At 48.4% G+C, this 20,077-nt stretch overlaps 1 protein-coding gene across 3 annotated transcripts in view; it reads left to right on the plus strand.

The window, feature by feature from the left end:
• The first annotated feature begins 809 nt into the window (after positions 1 to 809).
• The window catches only part of SPTBN1 (spectrin beta, non-erythrocytic 1), a 115,959-nt gene continuing 96,691 nt past the window's right edge, over positions 810 to 20,077 (plus strand). Inside the window, exon 1 of one of the 3 annotated variants that reach the window (XM_064709680.1) lies at positions 810 to 947. The gene's annotated coding sequence lies outside the window, so the exon portion shown is untranslated. Of the gene's footprint in view, positions 948 to 1,059; positions 1,153 to 1,360; positions 1,497 to 20,077 lie in introns of those variants that run through there. The other 2 variants (XM_064709679.1, XM_064709678.1) reach the window with 2 other exon arrangements.

Here is a 20,077-nt window from a genome sequence, read left to right on the forward strand (position 1 = left end):
GAGCCAGGCTGATAATTTTGACAGGCTGGAAATGAAGCAATATTCCAGAGATTATGTCAGGAAGTGGATATTGAAAATTTTGGCAAAGCAGCTGAGTGTGAAGGGGCAGGAGCCAGATAAGAGGGAGTTTAAGATATGCAGAGGAGAGGAGCTCCAGACAGCAGTTAAATAGCAGTGAGTGCGGGGATGAAGAGCAGGAGAAAAGAGAGTGGTAACCAAGCAGCCAAATTAATCCAAGAGTGGTTTGTTGGTACTTTGATAAAAGACAGCACTGATCCATAGCTGTACTGCAAGTGAGAGGGGAGGGAGAGTGGACAGGAGGGAAGGAGCATGGACATGAAGACAGGGAGGGAAGCAGGGAGGGCAGGATTAGCAAAGGAAACCTGAAGCAGCAGTGTCTGCCTCTGACCTTGGCTGTGGAAGAGGGGAAAGGAGGAAAGGCGCACTGGCTGTGGGACACCAGTTTTCTCTGGAAAAACAAGCAAAAATCCTGCCCAGGAAAGGAGGAAAAGGGAAAGTGTGGCATAAAGGCAGCTGGACCTGGGCTCCAGGAGTTGGGTTGCACTGGCAAAGGGAGGCTGTTTACGCGGGAAGGTGGCAGGACTGGAGCAGCAGGAGAGGATGACTGCAGTGGAGGAAGTCAAAGCCGGGATGGGGTTTCCACTAGGAATGACAGAGCAGCGGGAGGGAGAGCAGCACTAGAGGAAATGGATGCTGGGGGCGAGCCAATATTGTCTTTGCGATAGGAGAGAGTGTCAGAGGAGGAGGAGCAAGGAGGCTGGAGAGACCCAATAACCAAATAAATGTAAGAGAAGGGAAGGGGAGCCGGGAGTGGCTGGATAACACCCACGGAGGGCTGCGAGCGAGGGCCGGCGGAGGGGGAAGACCTGGCGTGAGCACAGGGCAGGCCCGAGCAGCAGCAGCAGCAGCGGCAGGAGCAGCAGCAGGTGAGGATGCGCTGCGGGCCGTGCCGTGCCGAGCCCCCCGCGCTGCAGGGCCGCCGCAGGGCCGGGGCGCGGGGCGGGGGCTCCTCCCGCGCTGTCCCCGCCCCCCGCGCTGTCCCCGCTCCGCTCCGCGCCGGGCGGGGCTCGGGGCTCACGCAGCGGGGCTGCGGGTGCCGCTCTCCCTCCGCACAGCGCGGGCAGCGCCGAGGTACGGCCGGGATTGGGGATTGGGGAGCGGGGATGGGGGCGGCCCCTCTTCCCGGGTGCGTGTGCGCAGCGCGGGCGGCGCCCGCAGCCTCTCCGCAGCCCCGATCGGCGCGGAGCGGGCTCGGCGCTGTCAGAGCCGCCCCGCCCCGCCCTACCCTGCCCTGCCCTGCGGCGGCCCCGGCCCGTCCCCGGGGGCAGCGGCGGCCGCCGCCCCTTTCCCTCCCTCCCCTTCCCTCCCTCCCCGCCCGCGGTGCCGCCTCCGCCGCGCAGCCGCACGCCCCGCGCGGTGCGGTGCGGAGAGCCCGGCTCGGCTGCTGCTCCTGCGGTATTCCTCGCTAGACGGATGTAATTCCTCCTTTATTTTTCTTGGCCGGGGCGGGGCGCGGGGGGCGGCGCGGGGGTCGCGGCGCGCTGTCAGCCGGGCCCGCTGCGGGGCTTTGTGCGCGGGAGCGCCGCGCTGACCCCGCGGGCTCCGGCTGCGGGGCTGCGGTCCGGGCGCGGCCATCGCCGGGTGCCGCGGTGCCCGCAGTCAGCGGCACAACGCGTGGGCTTGGCTCGGTTGTCTCGGGGCTGGCTCTGGCTGTTAGGTGGGTACAGGCCTGATTTAACAAAAAAAATATGGCAGACTTGTGCTAGAGACTGTGAGACTGCAGCAGCTCTGAAAAACCCTTGTTCATGGCAACCGGGGCTGACGTTTCATTCAGTAGCTGATGTTTTTCCTTTTGGAGTGATGATACAGAGCTAGAGTGAGCGTTGAATTTGTGATGTTGATGTCTTAATCGTGAATGAAATTGCATTCTCGTTTAAAGGTGAGTAGTGATCTGTGTTTCTACGTTGTGCTTCGCATTGTCCATAGGTATAAATGCTAAATGTTCCAGATCAGGATTGCAGGGAGAGGGAATAAACAGAAACTGTCAAGATCCAGAGCGTTCGGCTCATCCTTCGACCTTTATTGACAGGATACCAGCATTATGAAACCTGATTATTGAACAGTTCGGGAAAAGGGCTGGAATTCCCGCAGCCCGGCATCGTGCTGACAGGCATCTTGGGGAACAATGCTCCCCGGAGCCGGGGCTGGAGAGGCAGGGCAGGGAGAGGAATTTATTCCGAGAGATAGCAGCCGTGTGGAAATGTCAGGGGAGGCTCCGACTCCTCAGGCCATTGCAGGAAAGCTCCGCTGGAGGAAGGACTTGCATATGCTCAGAAGGCTCTGGAGAGAGAGACAGGAGTGAAAATGGAATGGGATAAAGGGCTGGGAAGGTGGGTGATGGCAGCGGGATGTGATTTTAAAAAATTTGTTCTTATCCTTTAGCGGTTTTTTCGGGGTTTTGTTCCCCTCTGTGAAGAGAACAGAAATGGCTGTAGTGATGCCTCCATGACTTAGCAGTGGTTGTAGGGCTGCAAGGAGGGATGAGGGGCTGGCTCATGTGTCACAACTAGTGCTGAAGAGGCAAGAAAATGGGGAATATTTTGTTACTTCATGTATATTTTGTTACTTCAGGAACATAAGCGTGGAATTATGAATGTGGAATCAGGAGGTCAGGTTCTGGAACAGAACCTGCTTTGGGTTTTTCTGTAATGCAGGTTAGGTGCAGCAAATGACACTCACTAAAGCAGGATGCAGCATTTTGGGATAAATAGGAGCTTGCAGCAGCCATGTGGCAAAAAGCGTTAGAGATGCTGTTTCATCTCGGTGGTGGCACGGATCCTGCAGCTTCTGGAGCTGCTGTGTGTCACTGAGCCCTGCCTGCACACAGGAGTGGGGCAGAGAAGGGCAAAACCCTCCTGCTGTATGTATGGAGCCCAGGATACTGCTGTGTGCTGCTCCAGGAGCCCCTGGGGAGTGGGAGTACAAACCATTTTATGAAAGATGTTTTCTTTTTCCTTCATCATCTGTAAAATGGAATCAGCTCAGCCCCCTTTATTGGATGGGCCTGGATTGCTCGTTTGCATTACGTCACCTGACTAAGGATTTATTTTTCATGTGGGTCAGTTATGGGATGAAATATTTGTAGTTGTATTGCCTGCAAAATAATTGTATTTCATTCGCAAGGAGTGCATGAACATCTTTCATGGAACACAGAGGAGAAAGTCTGTTTATGCAGATGTTTAAGGGTCAGACTGCAAAAGTTATTTAGACTGTTAATCTCTATAGGCACCTAAATTCCTTAGTCATCTGATCTGGGCACAAGTGAACAACCAGTACAACAGTTTATCATTGCCCATTAGCCATGAGTCAGCTACTAAATCCTGCCCAGGCTGGTGTCTGTGGCCACAGGCTTCCTGATTGCCCTTTCCCTAGGGTCTGGGAATACTTCTGGAAGTGTGGGAGCCCCAGGGGCCAGACAGGTGACCTGTCAGGGCAAGGAGCCACTGGCTGCCCTTGGATGTCTCTGGCTCAGCTGAGCTTGTGCGGGAGAGCAGTGCAGGCTCTTCCCTGTGCTGCCTGGAAACTCCTGATGAGAGCAGGCCTGTGCTCCATGGTAGGAGCCCTGTGGAGCCATAAGGGCTTTCCTGGCATATCAGCTCCTGCTGTGGGCTGCTCCTGTTCCCAGCTGATGGAGCTGGGGAGGTTGCCAGCACGTTGGACCCTTACCTCTGCCGAGGCTCGTGGCAATTTTCCCAAGTGAAACCAGCAGGCATCTGGCCTAGAGGTGTGAAATGTGAAAATCCAGTTGCCTTCTCTTGCTTTAAACCCGAGAAACCATCTCGTGTTGGATTGTTCTGAGCAGATACCGCTTGTGTGGAGAAACAAGGGTTGGAGCTGCAGCTCCACACCGAGGGGAGTGTGATCCATTGGGATCCCTGTCCTGCAGAGCCTGGCTTGGAGCCTGCTTCCCCCACTGCTGGGTTCTTTCCCCCCCACCCACATGTGGTTTTCGTTTGTCAGCCTTTTATTATTACTCTTAAAATGATCTGCTGTGAATTTGTTTTTCTAATGAACATGAATACAATGTTGCAGCAGTTACAGCTGGACCTTTGGAAGCTTTTTCTGTAATGAAAAAAGGGTTTCAGAGAGATTACATGGTTTTTTTAAAAAAAGAAAGACATAAGAAAAATTCTTCTTATGCCCAGTAGACCCCAATTTATTCAACAGCTTGATCAGAGTGACATAGATCAATTCTATATATATTTAAACAGGCAGGTTTTTTTCTCTTTTGTCCAACTTTATTTCTTTTTCATGTATTGTTAATCCCAGACACATTTTTTACTGTCCATTCCTCATTAAAAAAGGCCAGTTTTGCATGGAAAAAAGCTTTGATGTGTGTTGTTAGGTGAGGGTTGAGTTCATAACAGATTTTATGGCTGGGGGGGCTGTGTCTGGAAGTGTTATTTCTGCTTGCAGTGAAATGTATGTGATTATTGAAAGGTATGCACCAATGTATAAATGTTGTGCTTGGGGATTGTGTACATCTCCCTATGCCCAAGGACAGATTAAGGTTGAGGATTACATTGAGCTATTGTTTTTCATCTCTGTTAACATTTTTCTCATCATCCTCTCTTCTCTGTGAGGTTTTTTCTCGTTGAACGGTGATAATTTCAGGATATCCTTACTTTTTCACGTCTTTTCACTTTTCTGCTATTCTCTTAATATATTATTTGATTGTTTAATATATTTACTCTCCTATTACATTGCACAAACTTGTATTTGTTTTTAAGCTGCATGTGTTATAGCCTACCAGAAACCCCTTTGGTGTGTCACCACTGCCACCAGAGGAACACATTTACGCTGGTGTGCGGCCGCTGTTATTCCACAAAGTGCTGAGTGTTAGAACTTTAAAAAGAAATGGTGAGTTGGTTTGATTTGTTCAGCAGCCCCTGATGTCGAGAGGGCAGTGGGGACTGAACAGAAGAGGCACTGCATGTGGAGCCCTGGTGGCAGCAGATGCTGACCCACACCTGTTGGATACTGGGAATAGCCTCTCTGGTCATAGCCGTGCCCTTGGAACAGGAGAGGTGTGCCATTAACACTCTGTCCTGAGAGCTAAAAATACTCTGCCACCAAACTGTTCACAGGTAAATGTTCCAGATTTAGCGGTTTTTCTGTTGACTGGTTTTCCAAACATAGGGTGTTCCCTTTTTGGGAGAGGTAGCCAGACCTGCTGAGCAATTTGCCTGTGATCTGTGAAATGTTCAGGAATGATGTTCCTGGATTTCATCTCGGGTTTTGTTCACTCGTCCAGAGCTGTGCACCAGAGGAAACAGTTTCTCCTTCTCTCTGAGAATAGGAAACACAGATGCAAATCATCAGAGAAGCTTGCCTTGAAAAACAAAGTGTTTGTATTTTATTTTTTAGACAGGAATAGGGATTGACTGACAGCTCAGTTTGATTGCTCTGACCACTGGGTTTGGTTTTGTTAATCATGTCTCAATACAGCGTGGAATGATCCCTGGAATGGGCAGCTGCTACTCTGCATGAAATGTGGGGTCTGGGAAGAGATGTAGCTGCAGACCCAGATTTAGGATGTGACCAGAGAGGAAGAGATGCAGACCTGGAGCCACCCAGCCGTGCTCCACTACCCACATGAGAGACTGCCACGGGCTTAATGGGTTTGAAGTAGCCAACTTAATGAATAAAGCATTTATGCTTCATGTGCTCAGTCTCCCTGTAGGAAGTGCGGGAGTGGCTGTTGTGACCCTTCCTTCAGACACCTTTAGTTCTGGCTTTTGTTTTTTCAGCTTGCCTCGAGGTTTTGGAAAGCAGCATCACATTGAGGTCATGCCTGTGCTAAAATCTCCTGGCCAGGGCTGCAGTGGTGCCTGCAGAGATCAGGGAGGATCATGCCCCACCCCAAAAGTGTGGAGCTGGATTTTCCATTTTCCCCCTTCCTTGGAGGCGTCAGTGGCTGCCCTGGGTGGGAGGTGCTCCGAGGTGACGCAGAGGTTCCTCTCCACGCCAGGCTCTGACATTTTAAGGTTATACTGATTACCCACTTTATCCCTGGCAGACATTTTTCCCAAGCCAGACCTACAGTCTTCATTGGGAAGTCTTTAGTTTTTGCTGTGGGATTCAGACCCTTGACCAAGAACGTGGTCAAGGTCTTCTACAAGGAGTTGTGGGGATTTCCTGCCATCCAGCAGTAATCCAGATCTGCAGCTTTTGGTTTTGTAAGTTCCTGCCTTTTGTTCTGAATTAATCCTATTGCTCTATGGATTGATTTATTACAGAATGACATGGGTAGCTGCTTTTGGTTCTTGCATGATAAAAGGGAGCCTTGTGTTTGCAAGGGCATGGAAACTGTGCCTGGTGAGCTCTGGCAGTGTGGGCAGAGCCCGGGATACAGTGGAGCTGATCACTCTGGGGTTGTGCACCAGGACCAAAAGCTGATTTTTCCCACTCATTAAATCAATTTTGCTTAGTGCCTAGACACCACAAATGCTCCAGCTAATTATAGCAAGCAGCTCCTCTGTTTTTTTGGCTTGGAAGGGAAAAGTTGCTGCCTGCTGTATGTGAACTAATTTAACGTAGACACATTTATTTGAACATTCACAGGTTTTGGATTTGTACATTCCAGGTGTTGGCTTTTGTCAGTGGCTAAACCAATGGTGAGATTTTTCTTGTCAAGGGCTTTCACTGACTTTTCTCTTAGTGAACAAATATTTAATGAAAATGTTTCAGGGTCATCTGCACCACTCCCTGCAGATGGGGTGGATGGCTTGTGGCTCTGGGGTGCCAGTGGCACACACATTTATAGCAACTCTGGAATGCAGCTTGGAGATGATTTTTGGAAAGGGCCTTTGGGCCTAGATCTGCCTTTTAGAAATCTGGATGTTTGATACAGGAGGATCATCCAGTAGATCACCCTTTGCTAGAGCCTGGATCATGCAGTGAAGGAGTCAGGAGAGTTCTCTATAAGTTAACAGGAATTCTCTGTCATGTAGGATCCATATGGGATAAAGATAACCTGGTTAATTTATCAGCTGTTTCTTTTTTTGTAATGTAAAATATTGTGACCTTTTTTGGACCATAATGCCATGAATAACTCTCTGCAGTTTCATCATAGTAAAAGAAGAATCGATTAATTGCTACCTTTTTATTTTTAACCGTTATTTGGAGTAATGTATTCTTAGAGCAATTTTAGATGCTTTTAGGAGGCTGGGTCCTAAGCCTGAAAGAAATCTGGCTGACTTTGGTGGGGCTACACTGATTATCACAAGTCAAAAAATCTGCCTTGCACTTTTCGAGTTTTCATAGAACAAACACTGGAGCCTGTTGTGTTTTATTCTGTTGGTGTTTTTGGCATCAGAGAAGCTTTTCCTGATTGTTTTCCTCATTTGAAGGCTGATTGTACTGAGTGACCTCTTGCTACTAAAGGGTGGGTCAGTTTATGTGGGAAAGTCTTAGTCAATGTGTCTGGGAGATAAGTGGGACTGCATCCCAACGAGCCTTGTGCGTTAAATACTGGAATGTGCTGGGGAGCTGCCAGGAGATTGGAAGCAGGACTCTGCGACAAGCCCAATGCAGTCACACTCTCCCTAAAATAGCACTGTGGATAACAGGAGATCTGCAAAGTTATCACTTACCTCATTTTCGCACAAATTCTTTCCTAAAAATGGATTACTGACTGAGGATTCGGGCGGGTTTTTCTGGTAATATATTCCATTTACATTTTGAGAGCAGTCATGTCCCTCTTAAGTCTTTGGCTGCAGGAAAGAGGGAAAAAGCTGTGGTGAAAGCCCCCAAATCCCAGCCCAGGAAAAGCCATTGGTATCATCCTCATCATCACCTGAATGAGAAATGAGATGGGTTTTACCTCAGTGTAGGTCAGTAGGAGCCTCTTCAAATTCTCCTTGAACAGTCTGGAAGTATCAGGGCAGAGATGAGTAAGTTCAGCGGCCTCAGACGTGCTTGGGCTGGCTGTGGGTGACAGCTTTTGGCACCAGCCCCTGGATGCAAACAGCCAGTGTTTGGATATTCAAATGAGCAGTGGTTTACCACTGCAGACCGTAGATGGTTTTGTTTAAGGGGGAAAAGAAGCAAATTTGATTTTCGGCCCCGTGTCAAATTTGTCGAGGGAAGAATCTGATTGTGCAGCTTTAGTGGTTAGCATAAGCCAGTTAAACATTAAACCTGGGGTGCCTGAATTAGTTTCTTTCAGAAAGAGGATGAGTTGGCTGCTAAATGGGATAGTGTGAGGAAAGTGCGGGGGCAGCTGGGCTGGGAGCAAGGTTGGGTGATCCTGAGTCAGCAGGTGGTTGTTTAGCCCTGCTGAGAGCTGCCTGAGGAAAGTACGGATCCAAACAACCATGGAACTGTGTCTGCCCTGCTGCAGGGACCTGCACAAGGAGCTCTGTGAAAGGGAAAATAAAAGTGGGATTGTCAGGGAATCATAAAAGTCTGGAGTGCTGTAAGTCGTGACCTCTTGGTGCCTGCAGATTTGAGGATGAGCTGCACTCTTGGAAAGGCAAATGGATTAGAGGTCGTTTGTGGAAAATATCCCCCAGCTTCTGGTGTGCACAGCCAGCCTGGTGTCACTGCAGCTCCCAAACCCCTCGAGGTGTGACTCCCAACAGGCCTGGAGCAGGACTGCCATCCCTGGCCCCGGGAATCAGATGCACAGGGATTGTGCTGGGAGCAGAGCGGGGTCACATCCCCTGTGCCACCGAGGTTCTCCATGGAGAGGACACTCACTCGGCCACAGCTGCCAGGCTCTGCTCCCTGCGCCTCAAAAAGGGGAAGCTGTGGCCCTCAGGATGCAGTGGGGTGCTGTGGTTGTGCTCTGAGGTTGGCTGGGAAGAGGATGTGGCACAGCAGCCCCACCCTGTGCCCCCGGGGGATTCCCTGACCCCAGGTGCCCCCCTGATCCAGCTTTGCAGCTTCCCAGCGCCCTGGTGTGTAAAGGAGCTTTATTGCTGCTCCAGGGAGGGACAGGATGACATCAAACCCAGGTAAGAGGGAAGGAGAGGTAAAACCTGCAATGCAATGGAGTTTCAGTGAGCTCTGCCTTCTCCAGCCTTGCGCACTTTCAGGTTTTGTACCAGGAGGCATAAAAATTTCCAGAAATTGCAGTTTATGTAAGAGATGTGAATAATGGCTAATAATAAGTGAAACTGCCATGAGGAGCTGGAAGAGGGGGGAAGTAGGTTATTTTTAGAGATCTATTCTCATTGTATGCTAGACAAACAAGAATAAGGTGACTTTGCATTAAACATATACCACAAAGAAGTACAGATATTTTCCCCAGACGAGTCTCCATGGTGCAGTAATGGTCTGTGCTATCTGCCAGCTTAGGAATGAGGCTCAAAACTGCTTCTTCACTGTTTAGTAAGAAAAAAAGGACCTTCCATGCTCATTTTCTTTGCAGTACTGTTATTCTTCTTGCTCTGTGAAGCTTGAGAATGAAGTATCTGAATCCCCACTTGTGCCAAGTTACACAACTGCACCACTGATGTGTCCATTTACACCATCACAGTCTGGGACTTGAGGTTTTAAATCCTTTTCATAGAGAAACATGTACAAGAGCATCTCAGAATCACAAAATTAAGTAGGTTGGAAAAGATCTTTGAGATCCTTGAGCCCAGCCTATATCTGAGATAATTTTGTGTTGCTCAGTCATGTTTCACAACCATTTTAGAAATGTGAAGATTGTAAAACAAGTGACAAGGTCCTAAAATGTCGGAGTCAGGGCGGTGCTCCCTCTCCGTGGGCAGGTGACAGGGAGCACACAGCTCTTATCTAGCTGTGTTTTTAGTCTGAGTAATCCTAATCAGGTAGTAAATCCTGAGTGAGATTACGCTGCTGCAGCAAGTGCAGCAAAGATCAGCTGCAGGGCTGGAGTGGGATCTGGAGATGCCTGCTTGCATATTCACTGAGACAAAGCAGGACTTTGGAGGCTTTGTAGGATTTTCCTCTGAAGGAGTGGGGAAGCAGCCCAGTGAAGACAAATGGTGTGTTGGCTGCAGCAGGGCTGACAGGTGAGGAGCACATGGGCATTCCAGGCCGAGGCGGAGCAGTGAGGGATGTTTCTACAGCTGCTGCTGACCAGCAGAAAATAACATGAATCACTGGGGGTTGCAGTGGCACAGCAGAGCTGCTGCAGAGTTCAGAGAGTCCCAGAGTTCCTCGGATTCCTGGCACGGGGCGATGAACCCCCGCGTCACCTTTAGGGCAGCTTTCCGAGCACAGCATCCATGTTATTCCAGAGTGCCTCTAACAGGAGGACAGCTGTTTGCAGTTTTAACTTCTGGTTGTCATAAGCTGTGGCAGGAATCCAGGGAGCCATGGAAGAACCCTGGGCCTGAAATTAATTTTCAGCCAACTCGATTAGATCGGTGCCCGTGGCAGACTTAGCACTAGAATTTTATGTGTATTTTGGGATAAATGCAGCCCTTGCTGGTGTTTAGTAGCTTGGCCATCATACCTAGAGGAGAGCTAGGAGGGCATGCAGATACATAAAACGAGGCACAAAATTATCCTTGTATGCATTCTTAATGCTTTGTGGATTGATCAAACCAGTGCAGTTTGATGGGGATGAGCATTGAGAAATGGTCACTATGCAGCAGCACAGCTGCTCCATCAGAGGGGAATGAATTCCCAAATTGCATCCCAAGCATGTTATTAGAGGATTAAAGAGCAGGGCAACTCACCTTGCCTAACTGTCCTGAAACTGTGCTCCACGCATCATACATATAAATAACTATTATGCAAATATTACCAGAGCAACAAAGCAGGTTTTGAATTTGCTTTGTGCCTTGCAAATGACCAAGTCTCTTGTCTCAGTGTTCCAAATGATAATCTTGTTTTCCCCAAACACAAAGCACTGAAATTACCTGTGCAATTAGAATATACCACTCCATTCCTCTTTCTCTGAATTGGTCTCAGTGTTCAGTAGCAGACTGGAATGTTTGGTACATAATTTCCTTCCTTGATTAAGTTAAAATTTAAGGAGATTTCCCATTTGGGCTGTCATCAGGAGAAATAAATCTTTGTTCCTTTTAAAAACTTGCCCATTTGACTGACGTCACCTGCTGCCTGCACATGTCTCTGCAGAGGGAAAACCACCTCAGTTTGTACCAGGAGAGGTTTAGGTTGGATATTAGAGAAAAATTCTCCATGGGAAGAGTTGTCCAGCCCTGGCACAGCTGCCCTGGAGGGATTTAAAAGCTCTGTGGCACTTGGGGACATGGTCAGTGGTGGGTTAATAGTTGGACCTCAGGGTGTGTCAGGAATCAGGGGCTGGATGGATGCTGCGTTCTGCCTCTAGGTGCTCGTGGGTTTTGTGCTGATACTTGGTCCTTGAATATTGCACCTCAGGGATCTGTTCCCCAAGAATCACCTGGAAAACCCTTTGCTACTCCTCAGAGAAGTCTTGGATATAACTTGCCATAGAGAACTGCCTGTTCCCTGGGGTGGTGGTTTGGGAATCAGGGTGTTATGATGGGAGGCTCCAAATTAACTGCAGAAAATAATAATAATAATAATAAACAATAACAATAATAATAATAATGATGATGATGTTGTGAAGTACTGTTAACCGCTCCTCTGTCAGTGGAATGACCATGCCAGCCTTGCCTGGGGTTTGGGATTCTCCTATAGGCACTGATGAGGAAGTTCCCAGGAGTGACTTCTTTGGGGAAATGGTGTCCCTGTGTGTGGTGACTGGCACTTGGCCCATTTTCCTAGATTTATTGCTAGAGAACCCAGGTCTCCTCAGGGACAAGGAGGAATTTTCCTGGCTCTGTTGGTATGGAATTATTTTGTTCTACCTGTTCCTGATGTTGGCAGGTGGTGGCCATGGGAGCCAGGGGATCCTCCACGGGGTTGGAGGGGATGGATTGGAATGGGATTAGCATTGTGTTTGGAAGTGTGTTGTTTAAAAGTTGCATTTTGTGGTGGGGGGAATCCAAACAACCCTTGTTGGGTTGTTCCTGAGTTGCTGGGTTTAGAAGGAAGGCCAGGGGCTGTGTTGTGGTGTCAACAACAAGGGGGAGGAGGCTTTGTAATTTGAGTGTTGCAGCAAACAGAAACCCAGCAAAGGCCAGAAGAAATGCAGCTGAGGGAATTTTTGTACAAGCCTATGGTTAATTTTAGCTGGGAGTTTGGGATGTAGGTTTTTTTAATGGCTTTTAATTTCAAGGGCTGCTGAGGGATGGGGAAGAAAGGATGTTGTGTGTGTGTGTGTGCTGACCCCCCAGCTCTGGTTTTAGCTGTGACACCGGGCTGGGTTTAGCAGCTGGATGCTGGAAAGCTTTCATAATTAGGAATTTTGTGCTTTGTGCATGGTGGTTTCTGCTGGAGACTATGGTAAGTGTCCCCAGCTCTGTTTCCATGCAGAACTCAAAATGGCATGGGAAGAACAAGCCTTTGCACAGAGCCGTGTCACAGCCTCCTCTTTGGTGGCATCTCCCTGTTACAGTGCTGTGATTGTGAGGCATCCATAAAGCCAGTGCTTTGCTAAAAATAGGCCATTCCTCTTGCAAATGCTATTACAATTCTGATATTCAAATATTAAACCTTCTCTGCAGTGTTAAAAATAGCTGTGAACAGAGAAATCCTCTCCTTATTCTCAGCTGAGGAGTTGAATATTGAACGAGTCAAAGGCTCAGTCCCGAGGCTGGAGCTGTGTGGGAGTTGAGCTGAGGCTTCTTCACCCCTGTTTCTTCACCCCTCATCTGCTGTTGTTGTTGAACACACAGGACAAGTGGGTGGGAGAGAGAAACTAGCAGGAAGTGGATCAAAAGAAAGTGAGGAGTGGCCAAAATGAAATGGAGAAAATAAGAGAGGAAGCAAAGCAAGAGGAAAAACCAGGATTTAAGTAGCAAACTGCATTGAGAGTGTTTCATCACAACAAGGCTCTGGTCCTGATGGCTGCCAGACAGGGATTTGGGGAGCAGCTGGCAGAGGGTGTGAGGCAGCCCTGCCTCTCTCCCAGGGCTGTGGGTACAGCCTGTGGGCTCCGTGCCTGTGGCAGGAGCCCTGCAAATTGCAGCAAGCCACTAATTGCCTTTGGGAGGCCACTTACAAGGGTGGGAGCATCCTGAGGATTGAACTCAGTGGGAAGATCAAGGGCTTGGCAACTTGGGGTGTGTGCTCCAAGTGCTGATATCCTCAGCCTACACGCTTCAAGAATGCACAAATTGAAAGGCAGGTGGTTTTTTTTTCTCCTCCCTCCAATGCTCTTGTGCATTAACTAATGCAAAATTTAATAATAAAATACCATTTCAGCAAAATAATTTCCTTCCATTTGCCATCAACAAAAGGCATATTGGAAAAGACAATTTCCTCTAGGGCGAAATAAAGGACAAGCAAACAGAAATGACCATTGTAGATTTAATGGGGAAAAATGGATTTATCATGTGGCTTGATTGCCATCTTAATGATATTATAAGGCAAGGAGGGAACCAAACAATGCCCATCTTTTATCATGGAAATGAAGGCCAGGAAGGCTTTCAGCAAACACTGTTTAGCCAAAAATAAGGGTGAAGGAAAATATAATTTGACCATATAATCCTGAGGGTCCAGGTGAGTGGTGGCAGGGCTGCTCTCTTTGCCTTATTAGTTCCAAGGGGAAGGAGATCCATTTTCCCTTTCTGTAGGGAGGAGACCAGCACTAACATTTATCAGCTTAAGCTGGGTTCAGCCAGTTGTGTTCAGCTGGAAACCCCTCTGATGATCATCCATCACAGCTGGAGCCTTCTTGGGAGAGAATCCTGGAGCAGGTGGATCCCACAAGGCAAAACCAGAACGCTTTGTGTCTCTGACAGCATTACCCATAGCCTAACAGGCTTGTCCTGGATTTCCCCCAGCAGGAATGCCATTTTGGCTGTGGGGACAGAAGGCTGGCAGTGAGGGAAGAGCTTGATAAATCTCCGTGTCGTCGCTGTGTCTGGAATCACTTTGGGATCGCAGCGTTTCAGCGCCCTAACGCTGCCCCTTGTGCCCCAGCAGCTGCCTCTGGAGCTCTGCCCTCCTTTAGGAGCTGCTCCAGGAAAGGGAAGGTCCCTGTGTGCTCTCCTGCCTCTCCTGGCACCCAGCCACCCTGTTCTGGTCACAGAGCCCACATCTTGGAAACCCAAAAGGGCACAAATTTCAGTCACAGATGAAACACCTCCCAAAAATCCCCCATGCTGTGGAGAGGGCATGGCATGCCTGGTCACACACCAGGATCCAGCCCTGGTTTGCAGTGGCCTTTGGTGTCACCCTGATATTTTCTGAAAAATCCCTTTGTCGGGATTTTTCTCCTGAGAAGCTGAGAAGCCTCAGAAAAGAAATGTAAACTATAATTATCTGATTGCTTGGAATGTGATCAGGAGGTTGTTTACCAGCAGGTGCATCTTTGATTGGTTCCATGTGAGTTGTTTTTACTTAATGACCAATCCCAGTCCAGCTGTGTTGGACTCTCTGGTCTGTCACAGGTTTTTATTATTCATTCTTGTTAAGCCTTCTGATGTCTCCTTTCTCTTTCTTTAGAGTAGTTTTAGTATATAATCTCTTTTAATATAATTCTATAATAGAATCAATCAGGCTTCTGAGAGCTTGGAGTCAATTCTCATCTCTCACCTCGTCCTGCAGTCAGGGTCTCTCAATTAGCCAGTGGTTTTTCCCTTGTCCAGGTCACCTGTTGCTGTAAGTGGAGCCAGGATTCCTGAGCGTTGATGTGTATCAGGTCCCTCAGGTGTGGCTCTTGTGCCTGTTGTCAGCCCAAAGGCAGCTGTCTTGGCTCAGATCTGCACAGAAATGAGTTTTAGTTGCCCCTGCTTTAGCAATCCAGGGAGAACTGAGTGGCTTGTCTTTGGAAGGCCATGCTGAGGTGGTGAAATGTCCATGTGTGCTAATGCCTTTACCTGTGTCCCATTAACCACTTTACATGCAGAGATGTTGATGCACATCTCACACCATAATGGTGCTGGGGTGAGCAGTCAGTGCATTATTTTAATTCAGTAACATCCTGCAGGGATGAAATTCTGCACACTGGCATTGTTTCCTGGGCAGAGCACACTCACAGGAGATAACAGATGTTACCAGGCCTCCCAAATAAGTTAATTTTTATTCTCCTCTGTTACATTTGAGTTATGGATGAAGAAGGGTGAGCTGTATCAGCTCTGGATGGTCTGGATAGTCCAGGTATGCATTTCCATGGCTGTGATGGCACTGCCTGCTGGTGGCAGTGATCCTGATGCTTCCTCCCAGGTATCACCTTCACCTTTCTGTCTGGCATCCCCACATCTTTTGTCTCCTTCAGTTTTATTCAGTTATTTTCATTTTCAAATCAGAGTTTCCTATGAACCTGCCAGCCTGTGCCCAGCTGTCGGGTTTTCTCAGATAAGTTTTGGAGGCTATGAAAGTAAAAGTATCTGGAATATCTTAAGGGACCTTGGCTTCAGTGCTCATTTTTCATTGACAAAATCCAGACCAGCTTTGGAAAGGTGAGCAAAATTTAAAGTTATGTCAAGAGGAATGCTGAGCATTGCTCTGGAAGGGAATGAAAAAGAAGGTGTTCTGACTTAGGGCTGGCAGTTCTCAGCAGGGCTGAATTGCAGATCCCTTGTCATCAACTTGCTCACAAACCATCCTTGATTAATTTAGTAGCAGGTCCAAGTGGGAGGAAGGAGAGGGAGCTGTGCTGGTCTTGATGAAAGAAAATCTGCCCGAGGAGCAGGCAAATCCAAGCTGTAATTCCTGCAGAGCTTCAAACATGGCCCTAATTTTGCTGATTCAGAACCTCTTTTCTCCAAATCTTGGCATGGATTCCTGCAGGCAAATGTGTCCATGTCTTCATTTGTCAGAGTAAAGCAGTGAGGGCTGAGGTAGGGACCAGAATTCCCAGGACACAGACTGGGAGAGCCTTCCTGGGAGCAGGATGTGGGCTTATGTGCCCTGTGATCTGGGGAAAAAGCCCAAAATGGGGAAAAATAAAGGCCAAACAAAGCCCTATAGCAGCATTCTGGGGCTAGAGAATTCCTGCAGAGCCCTGTGACCACCTGCTGCCCCTAGGGCTCCTCCCAGGATGTTTTGTGCTGTGTCCACTTTCCTGTTTCACTTGCACTGAAATAAATGTAGTGATGGGTGTGATTTTTTTTCTTGGTTGAAATTTTTGTGAGTATTCCCTGGACTTGCAGAGCAGATGGTGACTCTGTTTTCCCTGCTCTGACCTTGTGAGCCTTCCCAAAGCTTGGGCAGGGTGAGGTATCCCAAAATCCCTGCTGGAGACACAGCTGCTCTAGGCTGACTGTTTGGGATAATGAAAAGAGGGAGATCAGAGTTTTGCCTCAGGCTTGGAGCATTGGAGACCCAATTAATTTCGATGGGAGTTGTTGGTGTCCAACACCTGTGAAAATGAAACTTCCAGCATTTTGCTGCAGGTAAGGAATTGGCTCTGGGTTGGGATCTCAGTGCTGTATTGTCCCAAATTATAGAGTTACAGAAGTAATTACTTTGGGGATAAAATGTTGCTTTTGATATTTTTCTGCCAGTTTTGTTGCTAAAAGAGTGATGGTGAGGCTAAATTTGTACCCCTCAGTAGAACTGGTTAATTAATGTGTTATTTGTGCTCACTCAGAGTCCCAAATCAGTAGGGGAAGGTTTAACACCAGCGAGGTAAAGTGAAAATGTGAGTATCCATTTCCCCAAACCCACAGCCTGTCCCCTTGCTGGGTTATTTATTCCCCTGCACTCTCACACGGACACTTGAGAGTGGCAGTTCTATTTTAGCTGATAATTTGTCTGTGGTTGGGTTTCTCCTGACTGACACCTCCCCACAGCAGCCCAGAGCCTCCCCTTGTGCCGGTGGGAGATGAGGTCATGGATGCCTGCTCTGGCCTGGAGGAGGCTGTGAGTAAGGAGTCATTTTTGTCCTGTGAAATGCCAGCCCTGGTGCCTGGCTGGCTCTGTGTCGGAGGGGAGGTGGGAGCTGGCAGCCCTTGCTCTGCACAGAATGTCTGAGGCTCTCTGTCATTTCCTGCTCTCCAGATCCCCCTCCTGCCTGGAACCCACACCCCGCTTTGTTCTGCCTTTGGCCAGCTTGGAGAGGTGCCTTGCTGTGCTGCAGCTCTCAGGACAACAAACCCACCCCATCTCAGCGTGCTCCAGACTGTGGAATTCCAGTGCTGGATGGGGCTGGGGTGGTGTCACTCAGTGCCAGAAATGCTGATCCCGAAGGATAAGAAGCTCTAGGGAAAATGGCCTGGTTAAAATCAGTGTTCAGTGTTGCTGTTGCTGCCATATGGGTGGGCTCCTGGCATTAACTGGGGCTCGAATGTTTTGATTTTCACCCCCCTCTGTATTCCCTGCAACAACTTCTTTAAATCTTGTGCTTCACCAGGATCCTGGAAGAATCCAATAGGAGCCACTGGGGAAGGGAGCAGAGGAATACAGAGGAGGGTGCCTTCCTTGTGATATTTGAGATTTTCAGCAGCCTTCAGGAATTCTGAGGTTTTATCTTTAATCAGAGTTTCTATTCATCTTTCAGCCAATTTCCCCAAATTCACAGGTAGCTCAAAGCTTCTGTAATAGCATAGCATTGATAATTTTGCTGCTTATACCCAAGGTGTGCAGCAGAACTGAGCTGCCAAACAACCCCTCTGTTGTTGTACACAACCTATGGCAACTTTGAATGGTATGAAGTTTTAAAAGGCATTAAATCTTGGTAAAATACCCAGTACAACTCTTGTGTATCTGCAATTAATAAGTAATTCAGCCATGCCAAAGTCAAGCAAGCCCAAATCCCCTTTATACCACACTGCACCATCTGTCTAATCTATCTGTGTCAAATATGGCTTGTTTGGGTCTGTCCTTCCACAGGCTGTGCTGGGTAGATGAAACTGAAATTTCTGGTCAGGGGAATACTTTTCTCTTCATGTTTCTAGCTCAGGTAACTAACATATGTTTGATGCTAGTTTTTGTCATGTGTTTGGTAAATAAGTATGTGGTGGTCAGCACAAATATCTTTTTGTCGTGGTTGACCAGAGGGATTTTACAGCTCCAGCACCTTCCCAGCAGTTCCTGTGGAAGAGCTGAGGGAAGGGATTGTCCTTCAGGCACTTGCAGGTGGACAAGCACCAAAGTGGGTCCTGTAGGTTGATCTATTGCCCAGAGCTTGTTTTCTATTTGTTTTCTGCTACTCTGGAAAGGCTCTGTTTGCCTGGAATTTGCATTAGGATGGTGGAATGTCATAAAGGAATATTGAAATGGACTTGGTTTCCTTTCTGCTCCGTTGTGCCAGTCTGTTTGAGCTGGAAGTGCTGGGGGAGTGCAAGGAACAGCACTGCAGTGGGGCAAAAATAAACTCTGGGATTTGCAGGTAACCTTTTCTTTTGATGTTTTTCCAAAGCTGCTGCAGTGCCCTGTGTCCTTGTGGGTTACAGAGCCTGCTGTGCTGGGAGCTGCTGTTGGAGAGGAGGAAATTCCTTTTGGAGCAGAGCTGGGGGCTGTGGCCATGGATGTATGGCTGGGGTTGTGGTGATTTGGATTTTACTCCCTCTTCTGCACAGGGGATGCCTAGTTTTGGAGAATAAGGACATTTGCAGGGTCCAGAGATCCCAGAGGGGCTCCAGGGCAGGTGGGCCTGCAGGAGGAATGCCTGGGGGGAGCAGGACTTGTGTGTCCAGGTGGTTCCCAGGCTCTGATGGAAAAGGCTCAGCTCTGCTGCTCCTGCCCTGCACACCAGGCTCCAGTGGCCACTCCTGTGGCTTGGGAATGGGAGATTTCTCTCTGGGGCTGCTGTTAAAGCAGCACAGACACAGCCTGCATTCATCATCACCCTCTGGAGTGAACCAGAGCACGGAGCTTTTCCTGAGATGCCTGTTTGGAACAAGAGCAATCTAAAAATTCTGCATTTTTACTTATTCAGTCACATTACCTCGCTCTGCTGCTCACCACCTCCCCTCAGCCTCACTCAGGTTTTTTTTGTCTCCATCTTTCATTTGCATGTGCTTTACAGGGAGAGATCCCTGGTCTCCAGACAGCTGAGCCTGCTGTGCAGTGCCACGTGAAGGGAAAGCAAACTCCAGCCATACAGGAACTAAAATGGCTGAGTTGGGGTGTGGTGAGTGTTAAGATGGAGCCAACCAAGCAGATCATTCTAGAAATTACACAGGCTGATTCTGCTGTCCCTGGTGAAGTTATGATGCTTCCCCTTGTGTGTTGTGTTGGCATTGATGGCATCACTAATAGAGATGTTTTATTTCAAATCCCACCTTCAGTGCTTCTGTTCAGCTGGTGCAGGAATAGGAACCAGCAGTGGGATCCTCTGGAACAGAAAGGGCAGAGCCAGGCTCCAAGGTCTGCTTTAACCTCTTGCTGCCAGTGCCTGGCTTTTCATGGAGACTGTAATAATTGAAAAGCTGGCATAGTGTAATCCTGAGGTTTATATTAAAGCCTCTTATGAGTGCATCATGCATTTCCAAACACTCCCATTAATATATTCTCTTTGAGAAATGCTCTGATCCAGGAGCTCTCTGGGTTTGCCATTCCAAATAAGGATGCTTTAATTACTGGTGACCTGATTTGAATATGGGCTGGACTGATTTCATTTAAAATATTAATTGTAGCTCATTGGATTGGTTATGCTTTTGCTTTATTCCTGGAGCAGCCACGATCCTCACTCAAATCTGTGTGTTGAGGTCCTGTCTTACCCCAATTTCCATCAAAAAGGGACACAGCTCTGACCTGATCCTTTCAGCTAAAAATCCCACTGTGCTTTTCCATCTCATTCCTCACTTTCACCGGGGCTTCTGGAGTCTGGTGTGTGGGTGGAAGCCACGGTCAGGATGGTGGTCAGGGCTCCAGGAGACATCTGGTCCCATCCCAGGCCTGTGTGAGGTCTGGGAGCTGCAGTGGGGCTGCACTTTCCCCAAGGATCTGTTATGCTGCATTTTTGGGAAGGAAGGGAGCTTGGCTGCCTCCAGATCCATGGGAGCCACGAGGAGGAGATCAAAGCACAGCTGCTCAGGAGCAGGGAGAGCATCTGACCACAAATAATTGTTCC

This window comes from Zonotrichia leucophrys, chromosome 3, assembly GCF_028769735.1.
Source record: "Zonotrichia leucophrys gambelii isolate GWCS_2022_RI chromosome 3, RI_Zleu_2.0, whole genome shotgun sequence".
NCBI lineage: Eukaryota > Metazoa > Chordata > Aves > Passeriformes > Passerellidae > Zonotrichia > Zonotrichia leucophrys.